The sequence below is a fragment of the Acinonyx jubatus genome, chromosome X (assembly GCF_027475565.1).
Source record: "Acinonyx jubatus isolate Ajub_Pintada_27869175 chromosome X, VMU_Ajub_asm_v1.0, whole genome shotgun sequence".
Taxonomy (NCBI): Eukaryota; Metazoa; Chordata; class Mammalia; order Carnivora; family Felidae; genus Acinonyx; species Acinonyx jubatus.
In genome coordinates, this window is record NC_069389.1 from 104257054 (window position 1) to 104272654 (window position 15601).

A 15601-nucleotide genomic window follows, 5' to 3' on the forward strand; every position below is an offset into this window, starting at 1 on the left:
AAATTAGGTAGGGCATCTCAGTCCCATGCCAACATCTTTAAGCCTACACAGAGGTACCACCACAGCCAGAGGATGCGAAATTGGGTGAGCACCCACTGAATGTGGGCCACTGAACTGGGCACCATTCTCAATACTCTTTAGCCTCTTTGGGGGAAGAGATAACAGTTTTGCTTAAAGGTCTTGCTAAATTTTATTCTTTTCCCCTTGCCAAAAATACACCTTTCTTTTCATTATGTTTGAGTTGTGCTTTTATTCCCATGCTTGAATTAAGCAGGTGTTCCCAAGTTATGAACTCTAAAAACTCCTCACGCTAAAAAAAAAACAAAAACAAAAACAAAAACAACAACAAAAAAAACCAGCAATGGGGCACCTGAGTAGTTCAGTGGGTTAGGGTCATGATCTCACAGTTTATGGGTTCTAGCCCCGCGTTGGGCTCTGTGCTGACAGCTCAGAACCTGGAGCCTGCTTCGGATTCTGTGTCTCCCTCTGTCTCTCTCTGCCCCTCCCCTGCTTGTGCTCTGTCTCTCTCTCTCAAAAATAAATAAACATTAAAAAAAAAAAAACCCAGCAACTACTATGGGGCATCTACTAGGTGCCAGGCACTGTTCTAAGTGCTTAACATACAAGAACTCCATTGATGTTTGTAACATTTTCAGGAAGTATTTATTAGTCTCCATTTTACAAAGGAGAAAAGTGAGGCTCAGACAAAAATCAAGGATCTAAGTTGATATTGCTAGTAAGTGAAGGAGCCAGGATTGAAACCATGTCTGTATAACTTTAGAGACAGTGTATATCCATCCACTAAGCGGGAAGACAAAGACTAAAGGAGGCTAAAATTTAAAACCAAGTCTTTAATTGGCAGGAAGGGAAGCCAGGTATGGGCTTCAATTTCCCCACTATGAGATAAAGGGATTAGATTATTAGATCATCCATTCATTCATTTACTTAACAAATACTTGTAGAGGGGAATCTGGGTGGTTCAGTTGGTTAAGCATCTGACTCTTGATTTTGGCTCAGGTCATGATCTCAGGGTTCATAGGATTGTGGGATCGAGCTCCATATGGGGCTCTGTGCTGACAGTGTGGAGCCTACTTGGAATTCTCTCTCTCCTTCTCCCTCTACCCCTCCCCTGCTTGGTCGATCTCTTTCTCTCTCTCAAAAATAAATAAACATAAAAAAACCCCAAATACTTGTAGAAAGCCTACTCCATGCCATGGTAGGGGATATTGCTGGCGGGGGGGGGGGGGCACAGAGAGAAAGGAGGCTGTAATACACAGTTGAGAAATACTGGGTTCCTTCATCCAAGGAAGTGGACATCCAGTTGGAGAGACAGGCAGGGTGTGGAAGTGCTAAACAAAGGGCCAAGCTCAGTGTGGTGGGGGAAACCTCTGAGGAGCTGTTAACTTCAATGGGGAGGGAGTGGGGGTTCAGGGAAAGTGGCATGAAAGAGCCAGCTTGAGTAATGGTTGAGTGGGATTTCAACAAGCCCAGAAGGGCCTAGAAAATGCTGAAGGAGCAGTGGAGGAAGCGCTTGTCTTGTCCCAAGAATGGTAGAGGTCTGGTTTGGTGAGAACAGAGGCTTTGTGAGGGGCCTGGAAGGGAAGGAGGCTGGAACCAGTTCATGGAGGACCCTGGAAGCTAGGTGAAGGCTTATACACTTGATTTTGTTGGCAGTGGACCGCGACAGCCAGTTTTTCAGGAGGGCAGATGATTTCTTAGAGTTTCTTCCACCTCTAACACTGTCTGTATGATTAAGAACCCTGTTAAGTGCCTGGGGGTCTTAGGGAAGCAAGGAGGCTTGACCTCGAAAGGCCTCTGGGGTGATTTTAGCCCCCTTCCTCATTTTGCCCCTTTGGCTATAAAATCCAGAAAGGCTGTTAGTTGTTTACAGAGTTAAGTTTAACCAGACACACTGTCTCCCCAAGTAGACCCAGGGCTCTTAGAGGGCAGAGAACAGGCCTTCCTCAGCATGCAGTGGGCTGTGGGAATGCATCTCCAGCAGTAACCTGCTGTAATAGGTTTTGTGTGCTTGAGATATATGAAGAACAAACAGGAGCAATGAATTCTCCCCCACGGCCCCTCCCAGAATGTAAAGGGAAACATTGTAGAGCACATAGTGTATGTAACTCATGTCAGCCCTGTCAGCCTTAGTACCAGCCTCACTCTTTCCCAAATTTGCAAGGCTCTTTCGGTACCCTTCTCTCTCCTAGTCTGCTTTCAACTGAGGTGGCTTAAAATGAACGCTTTGGCAGTCCTGAGATTCTGACTTCCAAACCTGGCTTCACCTTCAACTGACTGGGGGTCAGGGGATGGAGGGAGGACCGGAAGCCTCAAATTTGCTTCACTCTGACACTCTGAAGATCTAAAGCACTGAAATGGTTGTCCTTGTTGTTGTCATTGCTGTCGTAGTCTTTGTTGTCACAAGAGTGGGCTGTTTTACCAGAGAGATAAGGAAGGCCTCTGATTTTGGAAAAAAGAAGAAAATTGAAGCAATTATCCTCTGAATTAAGTCAGAGGTTGGTTTAAGGCTTCAATTAGCTGGGGAGCCCCAAATGCCCTATTTTGTCCGGTCAGCTTCAGGAGGGCAGAGCCCAGGCAGATGTCACCCCTAGGTCTCTGTGCTTGGGAGGCTGGTGATGCTGACACTGATGATAGTAACACTTGCCTGAGTCCAGTAGTTTATGGTGCACAAAATTCTTTCCCATTCATCATCTCATTTGATAATCTGGGGTGTGCTTGTGAGAGAGTAAGACAGGTGCACTGATTTCTATAGCTTGGAGTTGGAAGGAAGACCCAAAACACAGTACCTGGAATTGGGCTGGCACTACTTGAATGTTAGGGCTCTCCTGAGATCCCCCTGCTAGCCATCAACAAGACAGAACTAGGATCTGGTTCTTAGAACTCTCCAAACAATCCTCTTTCCAATACACCAAGCTGGCTCTCTGAGAGTCCAGGCCTAGGCCAGGAGCTGTTATTGATGGAAGAAACAATTATTTAAAACTCTGCCTGAAAAGGAACATTTTGGCATTAAAGGGAGGTGCTATATACTATATTGAAAAGAACTCTGGATGTGGAGTCAGGATTACTGGAGTTGAGTCCTGGTTTAGGAATTCACTAGCCATGTGACCTTGAGCAAGTCACTCATAGATGCCCATAGACTCAGTTTCCTCAATTACAAAATCGAGGGTTGTAGTGAGAAACAAATGAAATAACACAAGTGAAAGGCCTTGGTAGACACTCTGACATTGTACAAAGGTATTATTATTATGATTATGTTGTGGTTCTAGCCTCATATAAAATAATCATTAATCTCTACATTCTTTACAAGGTTTCCCACAGCTCTCTCTACCCTGCTCCTTGATTTCCCATCACCTCCTGTAGGGCAGGAAGCGTGGCCCCCAACAGGAAAGGGCTCAGAGAAGCTAGAGGTGCAGCCAGGAAATAACCATCTTGCCCCAACCTTCATTTCACCAGATAAATGATGCAGCCAAATGGTAAGATACAGACGAGTGGGAACAGAGGTGTCCAGAATCCATTTCAGCCTCTGACCAAAGAGCAAAGTAGCCCCAAGGCCCTAAGGCCCTTAATAGAAGTGGAAATTTAGTAATTACCAGATAAATTAAAATCAGTGAAGACAGCCAATTTAAATCAAAGCAGAATTGGTGGAGCCTGCTTTATCAGGCCCAATAGAGGTGATCCCCCACAACTTAATAAAGCCTTTTGAATTCATAGGTTGATTAGTTTAAAGAAATCATTTCCAAATTTTCACTTTCCCTTGGTGCAACTTCGGCCAAACACTTTTTAAAATGTGTGTTTGCGGGGGGGGGGGGGATGCACAGGAGGATGGGAATGGCCAAATAAAACAGCTAGTGAAGAAGTTCCCAAAGCAAAGTAAAATGGCAAGTGTTATGTCCACACTGCTGGCAGTAGGTTTTGAGGTCGGTGAGGACAAGCAGGAGGGGTCATAGAACACCAGGCCTCAGACAACAGCAAAGCCACTGCTACCTTAGTTGCTTGTCCTCCTCCGCAATAGTCCTCCTTTAAACCAGGTGAGGGAGACATACCAGGCAAGTCTCACCTGCCATCTCTAAAGTCTTTCCACTGGAGAGAAGACACCCCATAGCTTAGAGATGGAACCTCTGGGCCTGGGACAAAGAAGGGGGGCAGGGAGGAGGAAGACATTAATCCCTCAGGGCTTCCTTCTAGTTCAAATGACTCTCTGGCTTCCTTAGTATGGATAAATATATAATAAATAATATCAATACTTCTGAACATAAAGATTTTTTTTTCAAATTCCTGCTATTCATTTCACATTCCGTGTTTACAAAGCCCTGAACCCTCCAGGAACTGCTGGGCACCTCCCCTAATACCCTTTAGGCTGAGGCGATGCCTTTGAAGTCCCAACCGCGGGCTCAGGGTTGGAGCTGCTAAGAAACACCCTAAGACGAAAGCAAGTCTGCCGGCAGCTTCAGCTTCTTCGCAAGCTGCTCTCCTCGGAGTTAATGTAAAGTCATCAGAGTTCCAATGTGGACCGCAGGCTTCTCAGCCCTTCAGTTCTGGGGATGGCCTGGGATGTAAACACATACGAGGACTTATTCCTTTGGCCAGGCGGGGAGTCGTTAGGGTAAAGGGTAAGGGTCAAGGGGATTCGGTTTGGTGACTGAGGGGCCCCGGGAAGTGGGGGGGGGGGGCGGGGGCGGGCAGAAACGGAGTTTTCCTCGAGCCAGGTTTTCAGCCCCAAGTTGTGCAGGCTTCCCTCTTTACAGATCTTTCGTCCCTCTCCTCCTTCCTCCCTAGGGCCTCTCGCTCCTTGTACCCCCCACCCCCGCCCCAGGATGCCTCCACTCCCGGGCTAAGGGCTGCCTTTTGAGGGTGGTCTCGGGGATGTGCAGCACCGGCGGTGGCCACGAAGGGTGGGCCGCCCAGGAGACGCGAGGCGAGGCTGCAAGCCCCGGCATTTTCCCTTCCCAGCACCTGTCCCATTTGGGCGCCTGGGCTAGGGCTAGGGCTGGGGCTGGGGCTGCGCCCGCGGGCGGCCTCGGTGCCCGAGCGTCAGAGCCTTGCACCGAGGTCGCCTGGGTTAGGAAAGTGGGGGGCCGGGGAAGGGGCGGGGCGTTTGGCGAGGGCGTCCCCCCCCCGCATGTAAGACCCCACGCCCCCCTCCCAACACGGAGGCTAAACGGAGAGAGAGAGTCATACATAAAGCACGAGTGAAAACGCTCACTCTCCGACCCCGAGCGGCGTTGCTCGCCCCCCCTTCCTGGAGCCGGGGGCTGGCCGGGGAAGGTGGCTCCGTTCTTCCCCCGTGGCCAGTGCGGGGTCTGCGGCTGCCGGGAGAGGTTCCGGCTTCCCCGGGGCTGGCAGGGGGAGCCCCGAGAACTGCAGGCCCGCCCCCCCTTCCTCCTCCTCCTTCCCCTCCTCCCCCACGTGTCCTCCCGGAGCCCAGCGGCCTGATCCCAGCACCCCCCCCCCCCCCCCCCGCCACCTCCCTCCTCCTCTTGCTTCGCCAGCTTCCCCGGCGGCGTGGAGAAGAGCAAAGTTGCGACAGCGGCCGAGGGGCTCTGCCCAGGTGAAGGGGGCGCCGCGGGGGGTGGGGGATGGCGCGGCCCTGCGGCGGGGGCGGAGGGAAGATAAAGAAACTTGCTTTCCGCGGCCCCCACCCCGCGCGGGTTCGGATCTTGCGTGGACCGAGCCCTCGTGGCGAGACGCGGCAACACCGCTGGGACCGAGGCCGGCACCGGGACCCAGACCCGGACCTCACGCCTGGGCCGGCTCGGCGGGCGCAGGCAGCGGGCCAGGCCGGCACCCAGGCAAGGGCGGGGTGGGTGGCTGTACACCGGACCGAACCGGAGACTCTGGTGGCCTGGGCGCGGGCCGAACCCGGACCGGGCCGAGTTGTGTGGCGAAGTAGGACGTGGATTCGGGGGCGGGGCGCGGCAGGAGGGGGAAACCAGGCCCCGCCGGACTGGCCTGGGCGTGGGGGCGGGGGGCGAGTTCGGGGCACTTGCTGGGCTCGGGACCGAGCGGTAGGGCGGGGCGGCGCTAGGGGCTGGGCCGGACCCGCGGGGAGAGGGTGAGGGGGGGAACCGGGGGTGGAGTAGGGGCGTGGAGTTGCGAGCGGGGTCTGGCCTCGGCCGGGGGCGAAGGTAGATCGGCGGGGCCGCCAGCGGAGGGAGGGAGGCCGCGGCAGCGCGGCGGCGGCGAAGGCCAGCTTCCGCGGAGTTTGTGCCCCGGCTTCCCGGGCTCCGGCCGCCTCACGCGCACAAATGGGGCTAGGGGACGGACTGGTAAGCAACTGCGAGTGTTAGACGGTGTTCGGCGGCGATTCCGGGAAAAGCTAGGAAAGGCACCGTCTGCAATTATGCCGCACCCCCCACCCACCTCTTAGCATCTGGATTTTGCTCTCAGGGGGCCGCGGACCCTCCCTGCCACAACTCTTTCACTCTCCAGCACTCCCACCGCCTCCCCCCCTTCCTAGGCCATCTGACTCTCCTAGGGGTATGTGTTTGGGGGCTGGAGGACGGTGAGGGGGGCGGCGGTATACTCTCCCTCCCACGGCAGAAGCCTAGTTCGTATCTTATTCTTACATGTAGCGTTGCTTCGAGTCATGTGGACATTGGGGTTTAGATAATCTAACTCCATTCTTCCACCCCAAGCGATTTGATGGCTTTTAAGGAAAGGGAGGAATCCCTGGATTTCCACGCCTAGGACGAGGTTTGAGGATTGAGATTCACCCCCAGCTCACTTCCACTCCCAACCCCTCTTTCCTTGTAAGCCATTTCCACGGGGATCCGAACTTTGGGGGGCGGTATTAACGTGCTTCTCTGTCTCTACACAGGGTCGGCGTGGCCAAGGACGGCTAGTCTCTGAGGGAAAGTAGCCACCAGTCCAACTCGGGTCGTCCCCACTATTACTTCGGTGAAGGGGGCAACGCTAAGGAGATACTGGTGGGCAGGGACCCAGTATAAGGGAGGGGGCTGGGTAGTCGCCCCCGGAGGGACTCCATTTCTAGTAAGGTAGGGAGAAGCGAGCTCGGGCTTCAGGGGAGGGGCTCTGGGGAGGGAGATGGGGGGGTGGCGACGACGGGGGGGGCGGGAAGAAGGGGGGAGTCACGCCCTGCTAGCAAGGGGAGCCTCCCTCAGGCCCCTGGGAGAAGGGGACTGAATGTATCCGTTCTGTGATGCCCAGCAGGGGAGGTCTGGGGTCTCTGGATTTGCACACTGGATCCGGCACCAGTGGCCTGAGAAAGTCAGGTCGGGGCATATGGTGGAGAGCGTTGGGGGAAAGAGACAGAAACCCCTGGCTTTGGCGCCCTGATCTTTTCCCTTCCTCAACCTTCCCATTTGAGGGGCGTTGAGGGCGGGGGGGGGGGGAGCGTGGGGCTCTTGCAGCCCCTAGGATTGAGCGCCTCCGCCTCTCCTGGGAGTCTAGCTTTTTGCCCGGCTTGCTGCAGCCACTGCTGCTGCCTCCCTCTCCGGAATCCGCTTGGTCCTCGGAGCGATCCCCTCCTCCTCCCCTCCCCTCCCAGTGTCACCGGGGCTGCTTGGCTCTGCCCCCTTCGCCGCCGCTTGCTCCCTGCTTTCGTCCCTCCCTCTCTTGCTCGCTCCCTCCCTTCGCCTCCACCTCCCCATTCCTCCCCCCGGCGGGTGGCATTCTGGGAGTTGTAGTCCTGTGGAGCGGCGGCTAGCGCCGCCCGCGAACCCCGCCGGACTCCACTTCCCGTCGAGCCCTGCGACCGGCACCCACTCCACCAGGCTTCGCTCGCACACACAGACACACACACACACCGCTCTCCCCCTCACTCTTTCGCTCGCCGCGGCTGCTGCCAGTGTGTGGCTCTGTCTCTCCTCCGCTTTGCCGAGCCCTCCCTTCTTCCTCTCAGTTCCTAGAGTCCGACCGCCGCCGCCGCGGAAAGAGAGGAGAAGGAGGTCGGTGGCAATAAGGGGCGGAGGGGGGGCACCAGATCGGGGCAGTATTAGGCGGGTGGCGGCTCAGAGTGGGTAAGAGGGAGCCCGGGTGGCGGCCTGAGCCTCCCCGCGGAGCCGACCCGGGAACAGGTGCGTCTTTTTTTTCTCTCCCCCAACCCCTCCACCCCTTTTGACTCCCCGGCTTTCTCGTATCCCCCCACCCGCTTCTTTCTATCCTAAGCGTTTTCCCAACCCTGTCCCTTCATCGCCCCGCGGCCGTTCTGCTTGCCCCCCGGGGGCGCCGTCCTCTTCGTGTCCCCGGACGTAGCGCTCCCTGGAGCTCGCTCTGTCCTCGCCCCTCCCTTCGGGACAGCTCCCCTCCACTTCCCACCTTCGTACCCCATCGCTGCCCTACCCTACCCCCTCCTCACCCCCTTCTCCCTTAGCCAGGTGAGACTTGTTCGCCACGATCTGAGAGTCTTCTTCCTGGCTGGGCGGGGGTCTCCATGGAAACGGGGGTCGGGTTGATCCTGGGGGGGGGACCATTGGAATTACCCCACTCCTCGGAAAGGGAGGTGGAGGCTACCGTCTTGTTAACTACCTGGCCCTAACCACCCCCCCTCCAATTCAAGGATCCAATGATTCCAAGGGAGGCTGGCCAGGAGGGCAGGGCGAGAAAGGGCTTGTTTTGGGGGGGGGGGGGTGGCTGTCCGTGATGAAGTCTTGAACAGACCTGGAGAAAATACCCTCCAACCTCAGAGGGGAGGTGCGACGGTTGCTCTTCAGGGCTGCTTTCTCCCCGGTGTTGGGGTGCGGGAACCATAGGGTAAGGGGTACCCCCTAGGTGGCGGCGGGGCCTGGGTTCGGGAGTGGGAGTGCTGTGATGGGGGCAGGGGCAATTATCCGAGTCCCTGGAAAAAAGGCGGGGGATGACTTCGGAGCGCCCTGGCTCCGCTGCCCTCGCTCTAGGGGCGGGGGCCGCCGGGCCGGGCGCGGCGGGGAGGGGGCTTAAATTGAAGGTGGATGAGATGGGGGCAATTCATACTAGCCCCGGCAAGCCATGGGGAGATCCGGCGTGCAAGCTCTACACCCGCTTCGCGCCAGGCCTGGAGGCAAGGGGTCTGAGAGCGAAGCCGAGGGGTGGAAGGAGGGAGGCTCCGGTTACGGGGCCGGGTTTCGGGATCAGGGGCAATCCCCCAGCCCTTGAAGGAGGGAGAGGGATGGCTGCGAACCTCAGGGCTCCCCCACCCCGAGTCCTAAGGGGCGTGAGGAACAGACAGCAGGCCCAGCGGAGCTGGATTCGAGCGGATCGCGGCTGGGGAGTGGGGGGGGCTTAGTGGTGGGCTTCGGGGGGAGCAGTCCGGCGGCGGGGCGGGCGGGCGGGGCGTGGGGCTCCGGCGGGCGGCGGGGCGGGGCCGGGGCGGCGCTGCTGCCGCCGCCGCCGCTGCCGCCGCCGCCGCTGCTTCTGCTGGGGCGGCCGCAGCCGTTGCTGCCGCCGCCGCCGCCGCTTCTGGGCGGGGAACAGAGGCCAAAGGGAGTCCCGTGCAGGGGCAGAGGGCGCAGGCGGTGCGTGGTGGGGAGGGGGCCGTCCTGGGGGCGGGGGCAGGCGGGGGGTGGAGTCCCCGACGGGGGGCGGTACGAGCCCGGACGACGACGACGAAGAGCCCCGGGGGCCGGGTGCATGGAGGACGAGGTGCTGGGAGAAGGAAGGGGGGGTGGGTCCCGCGACGGGCCTCGTGGGCTTGGCTCCTCGAGGTTCTGCTTCGGGACAGAGTCCTGCAGGGGCGCTCAGAGGCCCGGGTAGGGACAGGGAGGTGAATTGGACGGTGGAGGGGGCCCTCCTCGCCGGGGTCCCGCCGAGGGGAAGGCTGGGCCAGAGGGACGTCCGGGGTAAGTCTGGGAGGAGCCGACCGCACCTCGGCTGGGGATTTCGTGTTATGGAGGGGCGGGAGATTGTTGTAGGGAAAGATGTGGTAGAGGGGAAAGGAAGAGGGAAGCACACTGCAAACCCGGGAGGCCAACAGCCCAGGCCATGGAGGTGCCCTTCTATTCCGCCTGCACCTACCCCCTCCCCCAGTGGAAGCACTGTTTTTGTTTTATTGTTTTGAAATTTTCAGTGTTGGCTGTAGGAAGCTGTCGATGTGGTGGTGATACTTATTCATTCTTGGTGTCTTCTAGAGTAGATAGTAAGGACAGGCGTCACTTGGCGAGGACACGTCTTAGCCCAGGGTTTAGGGGCTGTTTACGCAGGAGTGGGAAGAGGGCCTGACAACTTCGTGCGACAGCTGAATACTCAGGGCAGTTTGGAGGTCGTTCTCATAGCGTAGAAGTGGAATGTAATTGCAAAAATCTTTGGTGAGACTTCTGGGGGTGCAGTTGTAGGTTAGCGTTACCCTGGTTGGCCGCATGGTCTGTTCAACTTAGAAGGCTATTTCTCAAAGTCACACTGCCCAACGTTGGGGAGATGAACAGGGGACGCATTTGGTGTCGGAAGTGGATTAGGTTGATAATAAAATCCCAAGGTTGGAAGGGACTTTAAAGGTCATCTCATTCTCTGTTTACCTGACCTGTCCTTGAATGTTAGGATAGGGGGAACTTTGTTTTGGGGGAGATGGAGCAGAGTTTAGGGGTACTCAAATTGAATGGTGATGTCACCAGGTGGTACTGAAGAGGACAGTACACAGGAAAGAAATTTGGAGGACTCCACTGGGGATTAAATGGGATAACTCAATCCCCCAAATCACCCAGAAGCTTCAAATAGAAGCAAAAGGTTGGAAGAGCAACATGTAAAATTTTGATGGAGTAGCAAAGTTAGTAGGAAGGACTGGGGGAGCTAGGAGGAGCAGGGGGCTTGATGACTCAAGTTCAGAGAATCTGAAGGTTGGCAGAGTTTAGGAGGGACATGGTTGTTTTGACTAAGCCACGTGCTGTTGATAGGCAGGCTCATCTTTTGATAAGGCAACTGGAGCGGCTGCCTTTGGGATAGATGGGGAGGACAAGAGGCACAGGCCATGGGACACAGAGCCTTACTCAAATTGACTTGGAGACGGCTGGCCCTGTTACTAGCTATGCAGCAAGGGTAGGATTCTTTATGTTCTGGCTCTGAGAATCATTGATGGAGGAAGGGGTTAAGGAGGACTGTTTCTTTAGAATAGACCATAAGGAAAAGACAGCAAATTATTGGGATAGGGCAGAGGAAAGCTAAGTCCCTGGAAAGTTCTGTGGTTGGAGTCTGGATTGGGCAGGGTGGAGGGGAGTTCCAGAGGAAATGGTGGCTGCACCAAGGGCACTTGGAGATCTGGCTGTTTTGATTACTGAGAGCTGGTAGGACATCCGACTCTCAGTGGCCTAGACTTTTTTGGGAAGCAAAGGGTTTCCTCCAGGGGTCTGTTTGCCTTATTCCTGCTGCAGTTCACTACATAGGAAAAAAATGTTTAGCACAGGTGGCAGAGAATCTCACATGATGAGTCTGGATTATGGGTTTCAGAGAGGGGCTTCTTTTAGGGGAGCAGAATTATGGGAGAAAAAGACTTGAATACCAGAAAGAAGGAAGGCAAAAACAAAAGTCAGGAAGAGGGTTGTTTAGGCAGTGGAGGGGGGAAAAAATGATCATTGCTGGTTTCAGGTCAGGGTCAACTAAGGAAAAAGTGGAACCTTGAAATCTCCAGGCTAATGTTTTCCAAAGTAAAGTTTGAAGAACCTTTAAGACTCTTTACACTTCCATACTAGAATCACTAGGTTTGGTGCAAGAGATAGGACCATCTTGAGTAAAAATAGGGTTAGAGAGAAACTGGCATGTAGGAAGAAAATACACATATTTACCCATAGGGAAATAGAGAATTTAGAGATAGTATATAGGGTAAAAAAATGCAGGATGTGAAAGAGGGTGGAATAACGAGGCAAAGGAGGAAGGTGTTTACTCAGATGTCATCTGGAACTAGGGTCAGAGAAGGTAAAAAATTGCCTTTGATAGCCATTGCCCTGGGAGGGCCCAGGAAGCAGAGGTTAGCTGAGATCCAGGGCTTACAAGTCTAAGCATTAGTTGTAAAATTAAGGCTAAAATAAAGATACTGAATGGGGGAAGGAATTCACAGACCTAAGTAGAATGGCCTTGAAAGAAGGAGAAAGTGGGAATACACCAGTTTTTCCAGTCTGCAAGTGGGAGGAATCCTAGATATAGGGAGGTGAATTATGGAAATTCCAGAGTGAAACAGGATAAAGAACAGTGGCCTTAGAGCCTTGGGCCAGAATTGGAGGGTGGGGTGGGGGCATGGAGGAGAGACACTAATCATGGGTTGGACATCTGGACTGGTTCATTGATTCTAGGCTGAGAGCTCCATTTGAGATGGAATAGAATGGCCACAGTGGGGTAGAGAGCTGTTTTCCAGCGTTAGCCAGCATCTGGGATTGAGAGAGGAGGAGTTCATGGTTAAGTTGGGTGGGAAAGTGAACACTAACAGAGAGAGGGCTGGGGAAAGTGGAGATTGTTGGGGTAAAACAGACGGGAAAGGGGAGAAGCCACTGAGAATTACATAAGTGGGGAAGGAAGACCCTAGACCTTTGAGTTTTCAAAAGGAAAGGAAATTTCTTAATGCCGGAGCTCCAGTTAGGTGTGAGTCTATGCTTGGCAGAGGGTTTAGCATCAGGATGGCCAAAGAGGGGGGTAATAAGAAGTAACCTACCTCTTGGCCACTAGGATGCTAGTACAGTATTTTATGTAGTCTCACATACTAACTAGGCTTTATTAATGTCAGTTTTGGAATGGTTATCTTTAAAGTAATGTAGAAACTGTTCTTTTTCTAAATTGTACCCTTTCCACTGTTCATAACTTGAAAGCAGTATTTTATGATGAAAACTTTCTTTGGTGAACTGAAGTTGAAATCTGGTCAAGAGTAAAATTTAACTCTGTTTCTATTCCCATAATTCAAATGTGCTGTTCTGTTTCCCTCTTTTTCTTTTTTAAGCAGAAGCCACCCTTTCCCCATAAAACATTAAAACATGGATAATTGTTTGTAAAGTGGCTGCAGGCTGCACGTCAAGGTCATAGTTTCCCTGGTCAGTGAATTGTGATGAATTTGAAGAGTGATGATTTATTATTTGTAAAATGTGATAATTTTCAGATTTACTCATGGAGAGTATGTGAGGCAGGATACGTCTTCATTTGGATTTTAAGAAGATCTTAAGTTTAGCGTCTGTGAAGAATTGAGAGTACTGAGGGGCAGCAAAGCTTTGTGTTTCAGGCTTCTTTACCGACTGTCAGCTAAGAAACAAAATTTGGTTACCTCATTGCTAAGGTATGTCTAGAAATCTTAGTGTTAGTGCCATTTAAGGGTATAGTCAAGTTTTGTTATAATGTTGGTGTCTGGGGACAAGAAAAACAAGCAGACTTGCGTTTTTCCAAGTTCTATGGAAAAGTGCACTGTACGTGACTCTGATCCCCAGGATGAGTCAATGCACTCTATACCTGATCCATGAGATGATTAGGTGTCTCATGATGACAGGTCTTTACTCAGTTTAACTTGATCGCACCTTGTGTAGGTTAGTATCTTGCAGTGGTTCTCAAACTTTGGTGTGTCTCAGAATTAGCTGGAGGGCTTTGGAGACATACTGCCTTAAGTTAGAGTCCTTGCTCTTCTACTTCCTGGCTGTGTGGTAGAAGCAAACTACTGAACTTTCTTGAGCCTCAGTGTTTTCATCTATAAAATGGAGATGATAATCCCAGTCTCACAGGGCTATGAGGATTGCACAAGATGATATATACATGGCAGACCAGCTCCATAGCAGGAGTCCAGTAAATGGCATCCATTATTACATTATGATCTAGTTTTGCTTGTTCAATGGAGTCCTATGACCTTTTATATTTCTCTATGCCACATGGTGGCAAAATAAAAACTATCCACAGCTCCTGAGCACTCCCACGTATCTTGATTCTCTGTGCTCTTTCTCCATATTCCTGTTGTATTAGTACATGTTTAGCATTTACAATGTGGTAGGAAGGAATAACTTGGCTCACCACTGCATTATTGCATCCACCTTTGAGGTGGAAGGTGGCAGTTTCTCCAACAGCTGTGCTGTAACACTGCTCACTCAGGATTTTAGGGCAGAAACTGAAGAGTCTATATCTAGTTGAAACTTCAGGGGACATTTTGGGCCACGACCCAAACCTAGTTTACTAGGGTGACATTTTAAAAAACGATTGCTTTCTGAAAAGGGCTGCTGTGTTTAATTACAACTGGTTGGGCTTTCCAGATGTCTCTAACATCTGGAAGTTCTATAAAGGCTGGTAGATAGAGCCTGGGTCTTGCATGGCTCTATGACAAGGATGTTCATCAGCAATTGGATGGGAGAAAGCATGTCTCAAATACTTCAGGTATCACCAGACCAAACTTCTGAACACCAAAAAAAAGGGGGGGGGCTGTAAAATAGAGATCCTCTCTGCAGCCAGAGTGGACTTTGATGCCAACAGTCAGCTATGCCAATATAAGGAGAGAGTAATAGCTGGCCAATTTAAAACAGTAGATCAGTTAACAAATTAATAATTTCTTTTTTGGCTTGGAAATGTATTATTAATCTCTACCTGCCCCCGCCCCCCAGCAGATTTACCGTCCTATTTATATTTTGCTTCAGCAGATATTAAAAGGAGTTGTTCCCTGAGTACACACATACTGTAAGTAGCAGTAGGCAGTCCATAAGTTGGCTAGGTTTAAAAATTAGCTGTGGCTAAACTACACTCAAATAATTGGAAGTTGACTTTGGTGTTTTGCCCTGGCCCCATTTTATTTCTGATTGTCTTTATTGTGGAAGTAAAGAAATGACAGAAGAGAAAGGCTGGTAGATAGAGCCTGGGTAGATAGAGTCTTCCTTTGTAAGAGACCAAAGGAAGTAAAAGGCATCCACAGACCCAGTGCTTTTTATGCAGGATTCTTGGTTTCCATATGACCTAGAGAGGATTTTAGTTTTTCCCAGTAGTTTATTTACTGAGCACATATTGTATGCCTTGTATCATGCTCGACACTATTGGGAGTAGATGTTAAAAGAAGTAGAAAATATCCTTTCTAGCCTTGGGGAGCCGATAGCATATATACACTCTATATGTGTACCTTTGAATGAGTAATGTATATATATGTGTATATAGATATACATGTGTATACTCTATATGTATACCTTTGAACGACTAATTTATTTTATTATTTTTTTAAGTTTATTTAAGAGAGAGAGAGCACGAGCAGGGAGGGGCAGAGAGAGAGGGAGAGAGAGAGAATCCTAAGCAGGCTCCGCACTGCCATTATGTAGCCCAATGCCAGGCTCAAACTCATGAACTGTGAGATCATGATCTGAGCTGAAGCGCAAGAGTCAGGCATTCAACTGACTGAGCCACCCAGGGGCCCTGAATGAGTAATTTATGTAAAATGAGTTGAGCCCCTAGTCTGGAATGAGAGAATAGAAAAAATAGTGTGGTAATGGCCTTTCCAAATATTTGTGTGAGAGGTCCAAGACACTTAAAAAAAAGGCACAAGTTTAGTGAGGAGGAAACCTCTTTAGATGAAAAATTCCGTATCATGAATGCAGTACACCGAAATGGAGACACCCAAGATCCACTCTCACAGTCCATAGCATGGAAGACACAGAAGCATCATGAAAGGGATTCAGATCTCAGATTACAATGATTCAACTTTGGAGTGTGAAAGACACAC

General features: G+C 52.1%; 1 protein-coding gene across 8 annotated transcripts in view; it reads left to right on the forward strand.

Moving 5' to 3' along the window:
* Positions 1 to 5478: 5478 nt before the first annotated feature.
* The window catches only part of BCORL1 (BCL6 corepressor like 1), a 64173-nt gene continuing 54050 nt past the window's right edge, over positions 5479 to 15601 (forward strand). Inside the window, exons 1-2 of one of the 8 annotated variants that reach the window (XM_053201684.1) lie at positions 6127 to 6287; positions 6839 to 7016. The gene's annotated coding sequence lies outside the window, so the exon portion shown is untranslated. The other 7 variants (XM_027054386.2, XM_027054388.2, XM_027054390.2 and 4 more) reach the window with 7 other exon arrangements.